At 36.7% G+C, this 19,887-nt stretch overlaps 1 long non-coding RNA gene across 1 annotated transcript; it reads right to left on the bottom strand.

The window, feature by feature from the left end:
- Positions 1 to 1,772: 1,772 nt before the first annotated feature.
- On the bottom strand, positions 1,773 to 7,976 carry LOC139133385 (uncharacterized). Its single transcript, XR_011552583.1, has 3 exons — positions 7,865 to 7,976; positions 2,838 to 2,905; positions 1,773 to 1,973 (listed from the first exon to the last, which is right to left on the bottom strand). It is a non-coding gene; the product is annotated as an uncharacterized lncRNA (long non-coding RNA).
- Between the last annotated feature and the right edge of the window lie 11,911 nt (positions 7,977 to 19,887).

Here is a 19,887-nt window from a genome sequence, read left to right as displayed (position 1 = left end):
AGTTACGTTTTCTTGAATTGCGTTAACCAGTTTTGTAATTTCATCAAGTTTTACCTTCGCTTCTGGTCATTTTGGGTGGGGCGGCCACACGATGTGTGGCTTGTGGCGTTTTTGAGGCCCACACCTTGTGGTAGATTAATATGTGCCTTTTTTCCAGTGTTTTACTGTTGTGTAAATTTTTCCTCGCCAGTTGACCTTTGACCTGTGACTCCATTGTTTGGGGTTCTGTAGTTTTCTCTCAAATCTAGGAAACTGGCGAGGAATTTTTCTTGCTTTCTCATTTTTCATATTTCATTAAAACGTCAAGGATACTTGGCCTTTCGCTCCATCTCATCATTGTTTTGGTGATTATTATCTCCCACAAACAGAGCAAAATGACCAGAAGTGGTTTAGTTTTAATGCAGGGATATAAAAGCACGATTATAGAAAGATAATTGGATTTATATACATGCAGTTGTAGTTTTCATATTTTCAAGGGTAGACTGCCCTCTACGGCAAATAGAGTTCCATTCATTAGTGCCTTAGTTGGGGGTCACAACATTGACCTACCTCTTTTCGATCACACCGCCAAACAAGCAGCTGGCAGTTTGGTTTTTCCAACAATTTTATCCTCCGGCCTCCACCCCTCCAACCTCCATTGCTAGTCATAGGTTGGTGTTGGCGTTTTTGAGGCCCACACCTTTGTGGTAGATTAATATGTGCCTTTTCTCCAGTGTTTTACTGTTGTGTAAATTTTTCTTCGCCAGTTGACCTTTGACCTGTGACCTCCATTGTTTGGGGTTCTGTAGTTTTCTCTCTCAAATCTAGGAAACTGGCGAGGAATTTTTCTTGCTTTCTCATTTTTCATATTTCATTAAAACGTCAAGGGTACTTGACCTTTCGCTCCATCTCATCATTGTTTTGGTGATTATTTATCTCCCACAAACAGAGCAAAATGACCAAAATGGTTTGGTTTAAATGCAGGGATATAAATATATATATTACTTCAATTGCAAAGTAATAATATGTGCTAAACATATAAATGAAAGTGAAGAGTTAAGAATCCTTTCTGTCTGAAGACTGCAGGATGCATGAAACTTATAAGTAAGCTGACGTTATGTTACTTAAGTATCAGGGTATAAGCTTAAGCCGTCCATTTTATTGGGATGTACCATTGTACTGTAGTTCTAGGTTGTGATGAAGTTCGATAAAAATATTTGTTTTGGTGATGACACTCTAAAAGTAACTCAGATCGTTTGTTCAACGGCTTAAACTTGTCAGCATTGATTATGTGTAGCTTCTCTCATAGACAAAGTTTACATAGCTTAATACTTATGTAAGAGTAACTTGATGCTCTGTCTATGATTGACCATGGCACAAAAAAGTCCTGGTTTATTTATTTATTTAATTAATTAGCTTTGAAACGGTTTAAAAACAAAAACTGCAGAAAAAGCTTTGACGGTCCAGTACTATTATGATGCTTTTTGTAAGGAATGATTGCATGTGATTAGCGGAGCGTGTATTTCAAGGTGTCATCAGTGAGTCTTATGTAGCCTTCGCATCATTGACTCGTGTTGAGACATTGGCCTTGTAATAACACTCCTGGCTCGACAGTCACCTTTCAACGGACATGAAAACCAGAGATTGCGGGCAGCTTGACGGTTGTTACGTGTATAATCCATTATCAATAAAGTACACGCAAACCTGATTTAGTTTGTAAGCAGTGCTTGTAATTGCCAAAGGGAGAGTTGACAGCACAATATTTACATAGTTTTATATTACTTACCGTCCAGGCAAGGAAGATGCTCACAAGTACTTGCAATACAATCGAAAGAACAATCAATACAATTAGGAAGATATAGTGCTGATGACTTGGGCCTTCACCGATAATGTATCTTTAACTGTGAAGCATTAGCTGACAATAACGATAAATTTAGGAATCCATTGGCTACCACTTTTGTGTCACCATAAGTTGTCGGCTTGCTGTTGTTATCCTGCAAAGGGTTGGAAAAACGTTACTTTAATGTTTTAAACATGCAAGCAAAATTAGCAAAACGTACATAAAAATCCTTGCATTTCCATACATTTTTATGCCATTGGTTTTGTTGTTAATGCCATCATTTGATCTCTGAGCGTTTTAAGTATATGGAACATCGCATGTCTTATTTACAGCGAAGAACCATTGGACGGCAAATTGCTTCATTTTATAAAAGCAGTAGACTCAATAATATGTACGTGTATGGTGGAGAGAAATCCCTCTAAACTAGCTCAGCACATCAGATAATTTATGTTTTGAATCAATCGTTTTCTGAAATATATCTTGGTATGATAATACGGTGCCAAAATCCTGATGATAGTATATAAGGGAAATGTTTCAGCGCAAATGACAAACACTATATTGAGAGACTCAAACCTATGGTAAACCTCAACATGTTTATCAAAATGACACAAGAAGGCATCAAATATGAAATTCATAAGGTACCTGCATTTTTAAAGGAAATTAGCATGTATACAGGATTAATGGAGAAAACGAGATATACTCTATTGTTCTCTTGCAAATAGAAATTTACTAAGTTAAAGCAATGGTCAGACTCGTTTGAATGCTGACGGACGTAATCTCCTCGGCCATGTGTTAATTATAAGGATTGCCTCTACTGTTCGTTGACAGCGTTTTAAAGGACTGCTTGATGCAGTGTCTTTGAGTATTGGTTATGCCTTGCTGACGAAACTGAATCCAAGTGAATCTCGATAAATTGTTGCTTATTAATACACACTCAATATGTGTACCTTCTTAATGTTTTAATTTTAAACAAAACTTTTGGAAGTATTCTAGAACTCAATATGCATAGGGAACTTACCTCCTTCGCCATCCTTACGATCGTCTTTCACAAACTCTTAAAATGTACACAGAATGATGGACCGTCTCCTGAAGACAGAGAGAAAAAAGTGACACTTTGTTGAAAATATGTATGTAAGAGTGCTGCTCTTTAGCCTACTCAGGTTGACCATATTGTCACTCATCCATGATCCCTACTGACAGAAACAGTCAGCTCATCACAGTGTTTAATATCGCATCTTGTAACTTAACACTACAAGCGTCGATCTTTTCAGGTATTATTCCGACATACCAGGCATTGATATAAACATTTATAATTACAGGGTTTTCAAGATGAACAACAATAATAGAATTTCCGAGATGAAAATTGCATCGCACTTGACAAATGGAAATTTAGTATGTGCTTGTCATATGACAGATAAAGACGGTCAGAAAGACGGGAAACGATCAAACTATGCTTATCTGAGATCATTGCCATTTGGCAAATTGTGTGTACCCTGGATGGATGGATGGATGGAGATGGATGGATGGATATCGAAGTATACAGATGTCCTTGTGGGAAACTACAGTGCTTGATGCGGAAAGCAGAGCGTTATAAATTTACTTCAAGTACAAGTAATAATATCTATTACTTAAGTTTTATGCATCCTGCATTCTTCAGACAGAAGTCAATCTTCAATCTTCTGTCTGAAGATTGCACAATGTATGGTCATGTGACAGTACGACAGTGTTTGAAATGCAGACAGCTGAAAACCGGAAGTACATTAACTTTCAAGGCGATATAATTAATGACAACTTTGTTTGTTATCGTCTCACAAAGTTACATTCAAGGGTGATCAAGCCACTAAATTTTTTATCAACAATTTTCGTTATTTTTCTCTAACAGTAAGACTTATAGATGAGGATCAGATTACGACGAAAAAATTAATATGTCACCAGATTAATTTGGCAGCTGGAAGGATCTGATGGTTATGAGTGAACACCCGTACAATAAATTGGACTTTTCGAATTTCACAGACACAACTTACTAAATCTGTTTATAAGTATTTGACAATTGCTACAAATGTACTTGATCACAATAGGGTTTTTGAAAGTCCAGATATGAACAACAAATGATACTGTAATTTACAGAAATATCAATTCGCTAATGATGGTAGTCTAACAGTAAACCATTAATCATTTTCCCCGACAACATGCTTTATCTGTGCTTTCATAGATCAATGTTGTTCAATAGTGACTTTAGGCTGTAATAAGTTTCTTGACAAACAATGACAATAATAATAAACAATAAGCCAATCTTTTAATGATAGTAAACATTACAGCTGTTTTCCCCTTTGAATTTGAATAGCCAGTTGTAGTGCAAGTAGTTGATAGAATTATTTATTGTGAAATGTGATATTTTTTCATTGTATTACTTGAAAAAGATATACATAAAAGTGATTGTTTATAAATATTAAGAAGTATTCGCTGAAAGTTAAAATGCAAGTGAGAAATTATATGTCAATTAAGATATAATTGATATCGACTGTGGTACGCAGGGGAGGGTAACTGATTTTTTTCGCATGAAAATTGGGGAAGGTCACATGTTTATTGCGATACGTTTGAAGGGTCTCCTTTTTTGTGAAGCATCATTTTGAAAAACACCGGCCTTGGCCCCGGCAATTTCTGTCCAGTCCCTTCACAAAGTTATTGATGAAGTAAGAAACCGTGATTTTCTTTGTTCTACTCCAAATTATTAGAGTTCAAGATATCGCTTTGTGCCGAGCGTCCTGTATCAAAGTTGAGACCAATTGAGTCCCGCTAAGGCTGTGTTTAGCTCTATCAATGTTTGTCACTAAAGTGATATCTTCAATAGGATCGTCATTTATTGCATAACAAATAACGCACCTCGCGACCGAGTGTGCTTTCTCAGGTATCATACATTTCAAAATGTCATACAGACAGACAATCAATACATTTTTGGGCTGGGGACTCCAACACGCTACAAATGTCGAGTAAATGTTGTACCCGAATTCAACATTGACGTGTATTGGAAGTAAAGTGGAAATTTCAAGAAGCATTCAATACAGCTAATGTCCGATTTTAGAGAAAAGTTCAAAGTTGCATTCTTTGTTTGCATATATATATATATATATATATATATATATATATATATATATATATATATATATATATATATATATATATATATATATATATATATATATATATATATATATATTCTACCACTCAGGAAGATATTCACAACAGTACACTCAAACTCAGCTGCAACTGTATGCCGAATATGCAAAGTATCATCACTTTACACAACATATCAGTACTTGCCAATTAAGAAATGGAAAGCAAGAATACACCCGCCACGATCGCCACCAAACTTAATGCAACTGCAGACAAAAGAACAAATGTCTACTGTCAGGAAAATGCCTCATCGAGGGCGTAGTTTACCAAGCAACGGTTACCAGGGACGATAACAATACACACGCAACATACACCGGGCTGACGGAGACTTTATTCAAAACAAGATACAATAACCACATGCTATCATTCCTCAACGCAAAATACAGAAACAGCACTGAACTGAGCAAACGCATTTGAGCTTCGTGAACTATTCAAAGACACTGCAGGACAATAGATTGACTTGAAAATAATAAAACAATGCAATCCATACTCTAACGTCACAAAAAATGCAATCTGTGCCTGCACGAGAAATTCATACTTACTAGATATCCAGAAATGTACTCTCTCAACAATAGAAACGAATAAGTATCAACCTGTAGACACAGGAGAAAATTTCCCCAGTGCAGTCAGTAGCGATCATTAATTTATGCAACTTTTCAGACCAACCAAACAGGTGCCAACAAAAAGCAAAAGAAATTGTTTCCCCGCCAAACAACGTACGCGATCAGTAGCCTAAACGTTGCAGTCAACCACAGCCAACCGATGAGCGTAGGCGGCTCTGCTGTGTACATGAAACAACTTTGCAGTGTAAGTGTAATTTAGATTATCCTGGTCAACTGAGTTGTGGGTATATATATAATATATATATATATATATATATATATATATATATATATATATATATATATATATATATATATATATATATATATATATATATGGTAAAATTGATAACAAGTAGAAAACAGGACTTAGGCGTTACTCAGAGTTTCACCCTACATGTGTTCTCTGTAGCGATCATCTGATAATTACGGTGTGATCTGCACTGTGAAAGTTTGAAACACATGCAAGTTTGACTGACTCGTTATTGAAACCTCTCGCACAAATGGTCGAAGGAAGTTTGTTCACCTACAGTCGCCTTGTTTTCCGAAGAATGTGTGCCATAGTAACGCAACTGTATAGTAAACATATATTAGCATAGGTTGATCAATGAAAAATATTTAAATTATAATGCCGAAAGATTACAGCAGTTTTCAATCTCTAAGCATTAAATGCTATAAAAGCCTTCAAAATTTGCTTTACCGGTAGCACCTGGTATATGTGATATTAAGCATAAGTGTCAAAATATCGTTCCCATGACTTTGGTGTTTAATCTGACTACCAAAACTGAGAAATAGTTAAGAGTTTTTTCTTCAACGTAGCTAATTAAAAACGAAGAATATCTGTTAACAACGTTATTAAAATGCATATGTATATACCATAGAACCATGCATTTTACTGCACATTCACAGATGATATAATGGTATAAACTTTGGAAGAGCTATAACTATTAGATATAGTTACCGTTAGACGTCATATATAATCAGACATCACCAGATTTTGCTGACACACCTTCCACTTATGCTAGAAAAATTATGGATAAATTAAGAAGGGCCTCCAAAAGAATTTGTGAAACACTAGACGAATCTTACAAAAGACAAAGATAATTGGCCTCATTATCACACATATGGTGAAGGTGAGAGATTCTGGTTCTATATGGTTCAAGGTCAAGGACGGGTCGAGCACATAATGTTGGCTTAACATGGACGTGGTCATATATGGTAAAAATGTCACGATTACAAGTCAATAGTTGTGTATCGTATGTATTACAATCGACTGATATTGTGTAACAGTAACAAAAGTGAAAATTTGTACAAAACAAGCCATTAGCAGCCAAAGCAAATGTAAAGTCTGCAAACTGTCCACGCACCTTACAGCAGAGATGCAAAAGTTTAAACAATTCCGAAAGAGGGGTTTATAACTCCAGACAGTGAACATTCTGAGGAGGCTGGTAAATTAGTTACTTAGGGATTGGAGCACATGTTATCGCATGAAAGCCATGGAAGTGAAATTGACAGTGTACAGGAAACATAGGACATCGTAACAAGGTAAAGAGATTAGGTCGAGTTACAAGAATATGCACAGTAAAAACAATTGCCTCTAGTGGTCAATATTTTTGAGATACGGTGAGAATTTCGTTTAAAGTGAGAACTTGCTAACTATTATGAACTTTCAAAGAACTTGGACTTTATAAGGTAGAAAAGAATCCATGCATTGATATTTACCTCTGAAAAAATTACTTTCATATATTTCAAATATTTTCATACTTATTTAAATATTTTTCTAGACTGTGCAGGAGGGCATTTCCTCACTATTTGAAAGTAATGTGGCCAACGTTTATGCGAGTAATTGTGTGAGAGCGCTTGTATTCATAGTAAGAGCTTGATGGCCTACATGTATCTTTCCGATTGGAAAACCCACGCGACTTGGTATAAAATCTGTCGTAATTTTTTTCAGAGTGTTCGCTGTGCGGTTGGAAAGTTTCGAGCTGAAATAACCGTCTGTCTTTTGCAAATGTGTACAGCTTACGCTCTAAACACATTTATCGAAAATGTTGGATATAGTACTGTCATGCTCGAATGATATATATTTTATAAACTTTATGGGTTTATGTTAAGTAACTATAACCAATTAAAAAGCTCTGGTTAACGAATCCGTCGTAGATCTGTTTCATTAGAACTTGACTTTGATGTCAACTTCGCTAGTCTTTAGAGAATTATGGTGTTTAACATACTATTTGGAGTATAAATCTTAATGAACAAGTATACTTACCAACGTTTTATGGAAGAAAGAGACTGTGCTTTTTTGTTCTATTCCAAATTACTAGAGTTCAGGATTTAGCTTGGTGCCGAGCGTCCCGTATCAAGTTGAGATCTACTGAGTCTCGCTAACGGCGTGTGCTAACTTTATGTTTGGCTTGAGCACTGATTGTCACCAAGGTGATACTACTAAGCGGATCGTCTTTTATTCAAAATTATTGTACCCCTTGAAAAATGTACGTGCTTGGTCTTTTTGTATATGAAGAGCAGGTTGCAGGGGTGAGGGACTGGGGTCAGCCAGAAGACAAAGTCGGTGCAGAGCGAGTGTAAGCAAATTGAGTCCCGCCCCCGCCCACTCAAGGCTAGCAACCCCATTAAATATGATTTACACGACACAAAATCAGGCAACATGTAGCTACAAACACTGACACTGCGAACAGCAAAAATTGCTAAGTTTTGCAAAGCTAATTTGTCTAAGGTAAGGGGTGATTAAAGAAACTTTTAAAAACATTAACTAAACTCTCATGCATGAATATTTTGTTTGCAAAAGCTCCATTTCGTTTGTTAGATTTTACACTAGTAACCTCATACTCCTGGTCCGTAATTTTTCCATCGACCCCCTCCGATTTTTTTGCGACTTCTAATCACTCCCCTTTGTGAGAGCTACTGACGCCACTAACTGTATACATGCTCAGGCACATTTTCAAAGACTATCCGTAGAAAAAGTCCCGACATAATATTCTCTGACGTCACTCTTTCGAAAAAATAGGGACGAGTTACGCAGCAACGAGTGAAAATGCGGACACATCAGAACGTCTTCTTTTCGGAGGAATGGTATGTTTTTCCATACTGAAAATTTTGACGAAGTTATTTTCATGCAATGTCAGTTATGTGAAATATTTATATGTGAAACGCAACCACTAATTGTTGACTATTCCATGACGTAAATATCGAGTAAATATTCTTTGGATAACGGTTTCTGAGAAACTACTAACACTTACGGCCCTGGAGCGAGCTGCCGTCAACAAAACTGATACCCGTCGACGAAATCGACAATATTTGTCAGTAGTAGACATGAGGTAGGCGACACTGAGAAACTGCCTTTGACTTCTTTTGTAGTCTTCAACCCAACTATGGATCAAATCTGTGTCTCAATAAAGGATCAACTATTGTTAATGTATCATTTTTCGTACTGGATATCAATGTTCTAACAATACGTGTCTTGGTTAGTACAACATTCTGTGTAGTGGAGTTGATTTTTAAAAGACACAGGTATAGCCTGTATTTCTCAGTGTAGAGGCTTAGTTTTGATAAACGGCTTCTACATGTAGCCTATGCTTAGCAACAAGTCTCTAATCCCTGCTATTGTTACTAAGGAAACATCCAAATCGTTTTACAGGACTTGGAGAGAAATGTGAGGAAAAGGGATGACTTACTCTTACTACAAGCAAAGAGTATACTGCTAGCTGCTCAGTAATCCTGTCTACACTAGTTAAATTCTGCACAGAGGTCTGGATTTTACAACCTACCAGGGCTGGTAATAATGCGGATGGCTTACACAGAAGCGCACGGAAATTGATAAAATAACATCTATGATGTAGTTGTCAAGCGCAGTGCATGTCAGAAACCGATCTGTGTCATCAATTTAACACAGTGCATGTATAACGATGTACAACTGCAACACAAGCAAATCCTTGTAATTGCATATAAATCCATATAAACTGTAAAAAAACAGATCCAATAATGCCTCAAACAAGGTTTTTAAATCTATTATGAGCTGTTAAGTTCCCTTACACCACTGAAGGTACCATGAAGTATTTTGTCAACGATTATAACCAATTTGTATGCACTACAATGCCTAATCAATGGAATTTGACGAGTAACGAATGACCTTGAATTTGACCTTGACGAAGTGGAAAGAAAAATGCCAACAATGTTTTTTGGACTGTCCAGGTATTAAGGAACAAAATGATATATGTTGACAAGAGTCTTCATGAAATGCACACGGAAGCCAAAATCACGACAAGTGACCCCGGACTATTAGTGCCGAGCGTCCTGTATCAAAGTTGAGACCAATTGAGTCTCGCTAAGGCTGTGTGCTACCTTTATGTTTAGCTCTATCAATGTTTGTCACTAAGGTGATATCTTCTATAGGATCGTCATTTATGGCATAACAAATAACGCACCTCGCGACCGAGTGTGCTTTCTCAGGTATCATACATTTCAAAACGTCATACAGACAGGCAATCAATAAATTTTAGGCTGGTGACTCCCACACACTGCAAATGCCGAGTAAATGTTGTACCCGAATTCAACATTGACGTGTATTGGAAGTAAAGTGGGAATTTCGAGAAGCATTCAATACAGCTAATGTCCTATTTTAGAGAAAAGTTCAAAGGTTGCATTCTTTGTTTGCATGTATATATATATATATATATATATATATATATATATATATATATTATATATATATATATATATATATATATATAATATATATATATATATATATATTAATATATTATATATATATATATATATATTAATATATATATATATATATATATATATATATATATATATATATATATATATATATATATATATATATATATATTATATATATATATATATATATATTCTTCCAATCAGGAAGATATTCAACAACCATACACTCAAACTAAGCTGCAACTGTATGCCAAACATGCAAACTACCATCACTGTATACAACATATCAGTACTTGCCAATTAAGAAATGGAAAGCACGAATACACCCGCCACCATCGCCACCAAACTGAATGCAACTGCAGACAAAAGAACAAATGTCTACTGCCAGGAAAATGCCTCATCGAGGGCATGGTTTACCAAGCAACAGTTACCAGGGATGACAACCATACTTACATAACATTCATTGACCTGACAGACTTCATTCAAAACAAGATACAATAACCACACTCTATCATTCCGCAAAATAAAGAAACAGCACTGAACTAGCAAACTCATTTGAGCTTCGTGCACCATACAAAGACACTGCAGGACACAGGATTGACTGGAAAATAATAAAACAATGCAATCCATACTCTAACGTCACAAAATGCAATATGTGCCTCCACGAGAAATTCATTCTAACCAGATATCCAGAAATGTACTCTCTAAACAATAGAAACGAATTAGTATAAACCTGTAGACACAGGAGAAAATTTCTCCTGTGCAGTCAGTAGCGATCACTAATTTATGGAACTTTTCAGACCAACCAAACAGGTGCTGACAAAAAAGCAAAAGAAATTGTTTCCCCACCAAACAACATACGCGATCAGTAGCTTAAACGTTACAGTCGACCACAGCCAACCGATGAGTGTAGGCGGCTCTAGTGTCTATATGAAACAACTTTGTAGTAGAAGTGTAATTTAGATTATCCTGGTCAACTGAGTTGTGGGTATATATATATATATATATATATATATATATATATATATATATATATATATATATATATATATTATATATATATTATATATATATATATATGGTAAAATTTATAATAAGTAGAAAACAGGACTTAGGCGTAACTCAGAGTTTCACGCTACATATTTTCTCTGTAGCGATCATCTGATAATTACGCTGTAATCTGCACTGTGAAAGTTTGAAACACATGCCAAGTTTGACTGACTCGTTATTGAAACCTCTCGCACAAATGGTCGAAGGAAGTTTGTTCACCTACAGTCGCCTTGTTTTCCGAAGAAAGTGTGCTATAGTAACGCAACTGTATAGTAAACATATATTAGCATATGTTGATCAATGAAAAATATTTAAATTATAATGCCGAAAGATTACAGCAGTTTTCAATCTCTAAGCATTAAATGCTATAAAAGCCTTCAAAATTTGCTTTACCGGTAGCACCTGGTATATGGGATATTAAGCAAAAGTGTCAAAATATCGTTCCCGTGACTTTGGTGTTTAATCTGACTAACAAAACTGAGAAATTGTTAAGACTTTTTTCTTCAACGTAGCTAGTTAAAAACGAAGAATTTCTGTCAACAACGCGTTTAAAATGCATATGTATTTACCATAGAAGCATGCATTTTACTGCACATTCACAGATGATATAATGGTATTAACTTTGAAAGAGCTATAACCATTAGATATCGTTACCGTTAGATGTCATATATAATCAGACATCACCAGATTTTGCTGAGACACCTTCAACGTATGCTAGAAAAATTATGGATAAATTGAGAAGAACTCCAAAAGACAACAGGTTGGCTATGATAATTGGCCTCATTATCACACATGGTGAAGGCGAGAGAGTCTGGTTCTATATGGTTCAAGGTCAAGGACGGGTCGATCACATAATTTTGGCTTAACATGTACTTGGTCATATAAGGTAACATGTCACGATTACAAGTCAATAGTTGTGTATCGTATATGTTACAATCGACTGATATTGTGTAACAGTAACCAAAGTGAAACTTTGTACAAAACAAGCCCTTAGCAGCCAAAGCAAATGTAAAGTCTGCATACCGACCATCGTACAACAGAGATGCAAATGCCAAAACAATTCCGCAAGAGGGATTTATAACTCCAGACAGTGAACATTCTGAGGGGGCTGGTTAATTAGTTACCTACGGAATGGAGCACATTTTATCGCATGAAAGCCATGAAAGTGAAATTGACAGTGTACAGGAAACATAGGACATCGTAACAAGGTAAGGAGATTGGGTCAAGTTACCAGAATATGCACAGTAAAAATCAATTGCCTCTAGTGTGTCAATATTTTTGAGATACGGTAAGAATTTCGTTTGAAGTGAGAACTTGCTGAACTTTCAAAGAACTTGGACTTGATAAGGTAGAAAAGAATCCATGCATTGATATTTACCTCTGAAAAAATTACTTTCATATATTTCAAATATTTTCATACTTATTTAAATATTTTTCTAGACTGTGCAGGAGGGCATTTCCTCACTATTTGGAAGTAATGTGGCCACGTTTATGCGAGTAATTGTGTGAGAGCGCTTGTATTCATAGTAAGAGCTTGATGGCCTACATGTATCTTTCCGATTGGAAAACACACGTGACTTGGTATAAAATCTGTCGTAATTTTTTTCAGAGTGTTCGCTGTGCGGTTGGAAAGTTTCGAGCTGAAATAACCGTCTGTCTTTTGCAAATGTGTACAGCTTACGCTCTAAACACATTTATCGAAAATGTTGGATTTAGTACTGTCATGCTCGAAGATATATATTTTATAAACTTTATGGGTTTATGTTAAGTAACTATAACCAATTAAAAAGCTCTGGTTAACGAATCCGTCGTAGATCTGTTTCATTAGAACTTGACTTGATGTAAACTGCGCTAGTCTTCACAGAATTATGGTGTTTAACATACTATTTGGAGTATAAATCTTAATGAACAAGTATACTTACCAACGTTTTATGGAAGAAAGAGACTGTGCTTTTTTGTTCTATTCCAAATTACTAGAGTTCAGATTTAGCTTGGTGCCGAGCGTCCCGTATCAAAGTTGAGATCTACTGAGTCTCGCTAACGGCGTGTGCTAACTTTATGTTTGGCTTGAGCACTGCTTGTCACCAAGGTGATATCTATCAAGGGGATCGACTTTTATTCACAATTATTGTAACCCGTGAAGATGCACGTGCTTGGTCTTTTTTGTATATGAAGAGCAGGTTGCAGGGTGAGGGCCTGGGTCAGCCAGAAGACAAAGTCGGTGCAGAGCTAGTGTAAGCAAATTGAGTCCCGCCCCCGCCCACTAGCAACCCCATAAAATATGATTTACACGACACAAAATCACGCTCCATTTCGTTTCAATTGTTAATTTTTACACTAGTAACCTCCTACTCCTGTTCCATAATTTTTCCATCGACCCCCTCCGATCTTTTACGACTTCTAATCACTCCCCTTTGTTAGGAGCTACTGACGCCACTGACTGTATACATGCCCAGGCACATTTTCAAAGACTATCCGTAGAAAAAGTCCCGACAAAATTATTCTCTGACGTCACTCTTTCGTAAAAATAGGGACGAGTTACGTAGCAACGAGAGAAAATGCGGACACATCTGCTTACAGTGACTCATACTCGATAAACAAACGAACGAACTCATTGAAAATTTGTATGCACAGGGACCAACATCGCGACACCTTGCATCATGGCCAGTGGCTAGAGCAGTGGACTCACGATCAAAGGATGGTGAGTTCGAGCCCCGGCATGGCTGTGGTGTTGTGTCCTTGGGCAAGGCACTTTATTCCTCATTGCTTCTCCCCACCCAGGAGTGATGGGTACCTGGTAGGACAGAGGTTGTTATGTGTGCGTTTAGCTCTGCTGCGCTTATTGCTGCACATGTGAGCTGTTGTCTGCTCCCCAGGGAGTTGAGTGGTATCATATTAGGTCCAGTGACCAGGGGTAATAATAATTGTAAAGCGCCTTGATCACATCTACTTGTGGATATGTGCGCTATATAAGAACCAAATATTATTATTATTATTATTATTATTATTATTATATTATTATTATTATTATTATTATTATTATTATTATTATTATTATTATTATTATTATTATTATTATTATTATTATTATTATTATTATTATTATTATTATTACAAGTTTAGGGGCTATAAGTATTATATAGAAATCTAAAAAACATTCATTGAAGCTGTGGGACTTCTGAAAAAAAAATGTTGTTACTCCTGAATGGTTGCCATGGAAACATCTCACATTAAAATGAGTGTGATTTTCTTTGTGTGCTAACCAGAAAACCCCTTTATTATCAATTTTTTACATCAATTAATAGTTTCTTTAATAGAATTAGGGAAAAAGTAACATTTTCAATCCCAAATAGTTACTATGGCAACTCGAAACATTAAAGTAAGTCTGACATTTGTGTTCTCTGACCCGAACTTCCCCACTAGATATTTTCATATCAATCAAAGTAACTTTTCAAGGGATATTAAAAAACTGAAATTTTCAACACCTAATGGTTACCATGGAAACATGGAGGAGTGAAATCGATATCATATTTGGTCTTTTCGACCACCAGATACCCATATGGTGAAATTTTCACGGAAATTAAACCTATTATTATTCGTGTTATTATTTCTATATATACTTTATTAATTATTATTATTATTATAAAATTCACAACCTCGATATTAAAACTCGTCAACATGAACTTGTAGCATAGCAGTTCTGTCATGATGCAGTCGAACAGAACCGTAGTCTTCGGCAGTGTAGACAACACGGAAACACCATACGGGACTGTGCAGGAGGGCATTTCCTCACTATTTGGAAGTAATGTGCGCAACGTTTATGCGAGTAATTGTGTGAGAGCGCTTGTATTCATAGTAAGAGCTTGATGGCCTACATGTATCTTTCCGATTGGAAAACACACGTGACTTGGTATAAAATCTGTCGTAATTTTTTTCAGAGTGTTCGCTGTGCGGTTGGAAAGTTTCGAGCTGAAATAACCGTCTGTCTTTTGCAAATGTGTACAGCTTACGCTCTAAACACATTTATCGAAAATGTTGGATTTAGTACTGTCATGCTCGAATGATATATATTTTATAAACTTTATGGGTTTATGTTAAGTAACTATAACCAATTAAAAAGCTCTGGTTAACGAATCCGTCGTAGATCTGTTTCATTAGAACTTGACTTGATGTAAACTGCGCTAGTCTTCACAGAATTATGGTGTTTAACATACTATTTGGAGTATAAATCTTAATGAACAAGTATACTTACCAACGTTTTATGGAAGAAAGAGACTGTGCTTTTTTGTTCTATTCCAAATTACTAGAGTTCAGGATTTAGCTTGGTGCCGAGCGTCCCGTATCAAAGTTGAGATCTACTGAGTCTCGCTAACGGCGTGTGCTAACTTTATGTTTGGCTTGAGCACTGCTTGTCACCAAGGTGATATCTATCAAGGGGATCGACTTTTATTCACAATTATTGTAACCCGTGAAAGATGCACGTGCTTGGTCTTTTTTGTATATGAAGAGCAGGTTGCAGGGGTGAGGGCCTGGGGTCAGCCAGAAGACAAAGTCGGTGCAGAGCTAGTGTAAGCAAATTGAGTCCCGCCCCCGCCCACTAGCAACCCCATAAAATATGATTTACACGACACAAAATCACGCTCCATTTCGTTTCAATTGTTAATTTTTACACTAGTAACCTCCTACTCCTGTTCCATAATTTTTCCATCGACCCCCTCCGATCTTTTTGCGACTTCTAATCACTCCCTTTGTTAAGAGCTACTGACGCCACTGACTGTATACATGCCCAGGCACATTTTCAAAGACTATCCGTAGAAAAAGTCCCGACAAAATTATTCTCTGACGTCACTCTTTCGTAAAAATAGGGACGAGTTACGTAGCAACGAGAGAAAATGCGGACACATCTGCTTACAGTGACTCATACTCGATAAACAAACGAACGAACTCATTGAAAATTTGTATGCACAGGGACCAACATCGCGACACCTTGCATCATGGGCCAGTGGCTAGAGCAGTGGACTCACGATCAAAGGATGGTGAGTTCGAGCCCCGGCATGGCTGTGGTGTTGTGTCCTTGGGCAAGGCACTTTATTCCTCATTGCTTCTCCCCACCCAGGAGTGATGGGTACCTGGTAGGACAGAGGTTGTTATGTGTGCGTTTAGCTCTGCTGCGCTTATTGGCTGCACATGTGAGCTGTTGTCTGCTCCCCAGGGAGTTGAGTGGTATCATATTAGGTCCAGTGACCAGGGGTAATAATAATTGTAAAGCGCCTTGATCACATCTACTTGTGGATATGTGCGCTATATAAGAACCAAATATTATTATTATTATTATTATTATTATTATTATTATTATTATTATTATTATTATTATTATTATTATTATTATTATTATTATTATTATTATTATTATTATTATTATTATTATTATTATTATTATTATTACAAGTTTAGGGCTATAAGTATTATATAGAAATCTAAAAAACATTCATTGAAGCTGTGGGACTTCTGAAAAAAAAATGTTGTTACTCCTGAATGGTTGCCATGGAAACATCTCACATTAAAATGAGTGTGATTTTCTTTGTGTGCTAACCAGAAAACCCCTTATTATCAATTTTTTACATCAATTAATAGTTCTTTAATAGGAATTAGGGAAAAAGTAACATTTTCAATCCCAAAATAGTTACTATGGCAACTCGAAACATTAAAGTAAGTCTGACATTTGTGTTCTCTGACCCGAACTTCCCCACTAGATAATTTTCATATCAATCAAAGTAACTTTTCAAGGATATTAGAAAAACTGAAATTTTCAACACCTAAATGGTTACCATGGAAACATGGAGGAGTGAAATCGATATCATATTTGGTCTTTTCGACCCCAGATACCCATATGGTGAAATTTTCACGGAAATTAAACCTATTATTATTCGTGTTATTATTTCTATATAATACTTTATTAATTATTATTATTATTATAAAATTCACAACCTCGATATTAAAACTCGTCAACATGAACTTGTAGCATAGCAGTTCTGTCATGATGCAGTCGAACAGAACCGTAGTCTTCGGCAGTGTAGACAACACGGAAACACCATACGGGACTGTGCAGGAGGGCATTTCCTCACTATTTGGAAGTAATGTGGCCAACGTTTATGCGAGTAATTGTGTGAGAGCGCTTGTATTCATAGTAAGAGCTTGATGGCCTACATGTATCTTTCCGATTGGAAAACACACGTGACTTGGTATAAAATCTGTCGTAATTTTTTTCAGAGTGTTCGCTGTGCGGTTGGAAAGTTTCGAGCTGAAATAACCGTCTGTCTTTTGCAAATGTGTACAGCTTACGCTCTAAACACATTTATCGAAAATGTTGGATTTAGTACTGTCATGCTCGAATGATATATATTTTATAAACTTTATGGGTTTATGTTAAGTAACTATAACCAATTAAAAAGCTCTGGTTAACGAATCCGTCGTAGATCTGTTTCATTAGAACTTGACTTGATGTAAACTGCGCTAGTCTTCACAGAATTATGGTGTTTAACATACTATTTGGAGTATAAATCTTAATGAACAAGTATACTTACCAACGTTTTATGGAAGAAAGAGACTGTGCTTTTTTGTTCTATTCCAAATTACTAGAGTTCAGGATTTAGCTTGGTGCCGAGCGTCCCGTATCAAAGTTGAGATCTACTGAGTCTCGCTAACGGCGTGTGCTAACTTTATGTTTGGCTTGAGCACTGCTTGTCACCAAGGTGATATCTATCAAGGGGATCGACTTTTATTCACAATTATTGTAACCCGTGAAAGATGCACGTGCTTGGTCTTTTTTGTATATGAAGAGCAGGTTGCAGGGGTGAGGGCCTGGGGTCAGCCAGAAGACAAAGTCGGTGCAGAGCTAGTGTAAGCAAATTGAGTCCCGCCCCGCCCACTAGCAACCCCATAAAATATGATTTACACGACACAAAATCACGCTCCATTTCGTTTCAATGTTAATTTTTACACTAGTAACCTCCTACTCCTGTTCCATAATTTTTCCATCGACCCCCTCCGATCTTTTTGCGACTTCTAATCACTCCCCTTTGTTAAGAGCTACTGACGCCACTGACTGTATACATGCCCAGGCACATTTTCAAAGACTATCCGTAGAAAAAGTCCCGACAAAATTATTCTCTGACGTCACTCTTTCGTAAAAATAGGGACGAGTTACGTAGCAACGAGAGAAAATGCGGACACATCTGCTTACAGTGACTCATACTCGATAAACAAACGAACGAACTCATTGAAAATTTGTATGCACAGGGACCAACATCGCGACACCTTGCATCATGGGCCAGTGGCTAGAGCAGTGGACTCACGATCAAAGGATGGTGAGTTCGAGCCCCGGCATGGCTGTGGTGTTGTGTCCTTGGGCAAGGCACTTTATTCCTCATTGCTTCTCCCCACCCAGGAGTGATGGGTACCTGGTAGGACAGAGGTTGTTATGTGTGCGTTTAGCTCTGCTGCGCTTATTGGCTGCACATGTGAGCTGTTGTCTGCTCCCCAGGGAGTTGAGTGGTATCATATTAGGTCCAGTGACCAGGGGTAATAATAATTGTAAAGCGCCTTGATCACATCTACTTGTGGATATGTGCGCTATATAAGAACCAAATATTATTATTATTATTATTATTATTATTATTATATTATTATTATTATTATTATTATTATTATTATTATTATTATTATTATTATTATAAAATTCACAACCTCGATATTAAAACTCGTCAACATGAAACTTGTAGCATAGCAGTTCTGTCATGATGCAGTCGAACAGAACCGTAGTCTTCGGCAGTGTAGACAACACGGAAACACCATACGGGACCATGAACGATGAAAGGTGTCGCGATGTTGGTCCCTGTGCATACAAATTTTCAATGAGTTCGTTCGTTTGTTTATGGTAAGACTGTTCATGTGCCACGAACATGAAAGCAAACATTGAAATTTTGACAATAATTATAAATGACTGTCGACATTTCGGAGTATTATTACATGTAATTCTGTTCGACTTTTTGTACGCTTAAAGGGTGTTTTTGCCATTGAGAACTCCTCCCATGATTGTTACCGGTACACCAGAAAAAATTACAGCGTAAGCTTGTTGTTAGATACATGTATAAAGTTGTTTGTTACGGTGATCTATTTACGTAATTATCACGAAAGTGAACCAGGGTTACTGGGCCCATCAAAAGGAACGCACAGTGCCTTGCGCGAGTCACAATTCCATTGCACAAAGAGCAGGCACCTTCTATACAGCTCGATTGTTATGGTTTTTCTATTTTCAATAGTTAAGTGATCCATAACACTTATACTTAAAGAACACGTTGGCGAGTAGAGTTTTTTAGTTCCCACAGACGTAGTCCTGGGGGACTGGTGGTTTTGGCCATGTTCGTTCGTCTGCCTGTGCGTCCGTCACCAAGCATTTATCAGATATGTGTGAACCGATTTCTTTCAGGGTAGGTACAAGAATATTGACCAATGTCATACATATGTACGTCGATTTGT

Source organism: Ptychodera flava, chromosome 5, assembly GCF_041260155.1.
Source record: "Ptychodera flava strain L36383 chromosome 5, AS_Pfla_20210202, whole genome shotgun sequence".
Classification (NCBI taxonomy): domain Eukaryota; kingdom Metazoa; phylum Hemichordata; class Enteropneusta; family Ptychoderidae; genus Ptychodera; species Ptychodera flava.
Note: the sequence above shows the minus strand (reverse complement) of the source record. Positions and strands in the feature narration are given on the sequence as shown.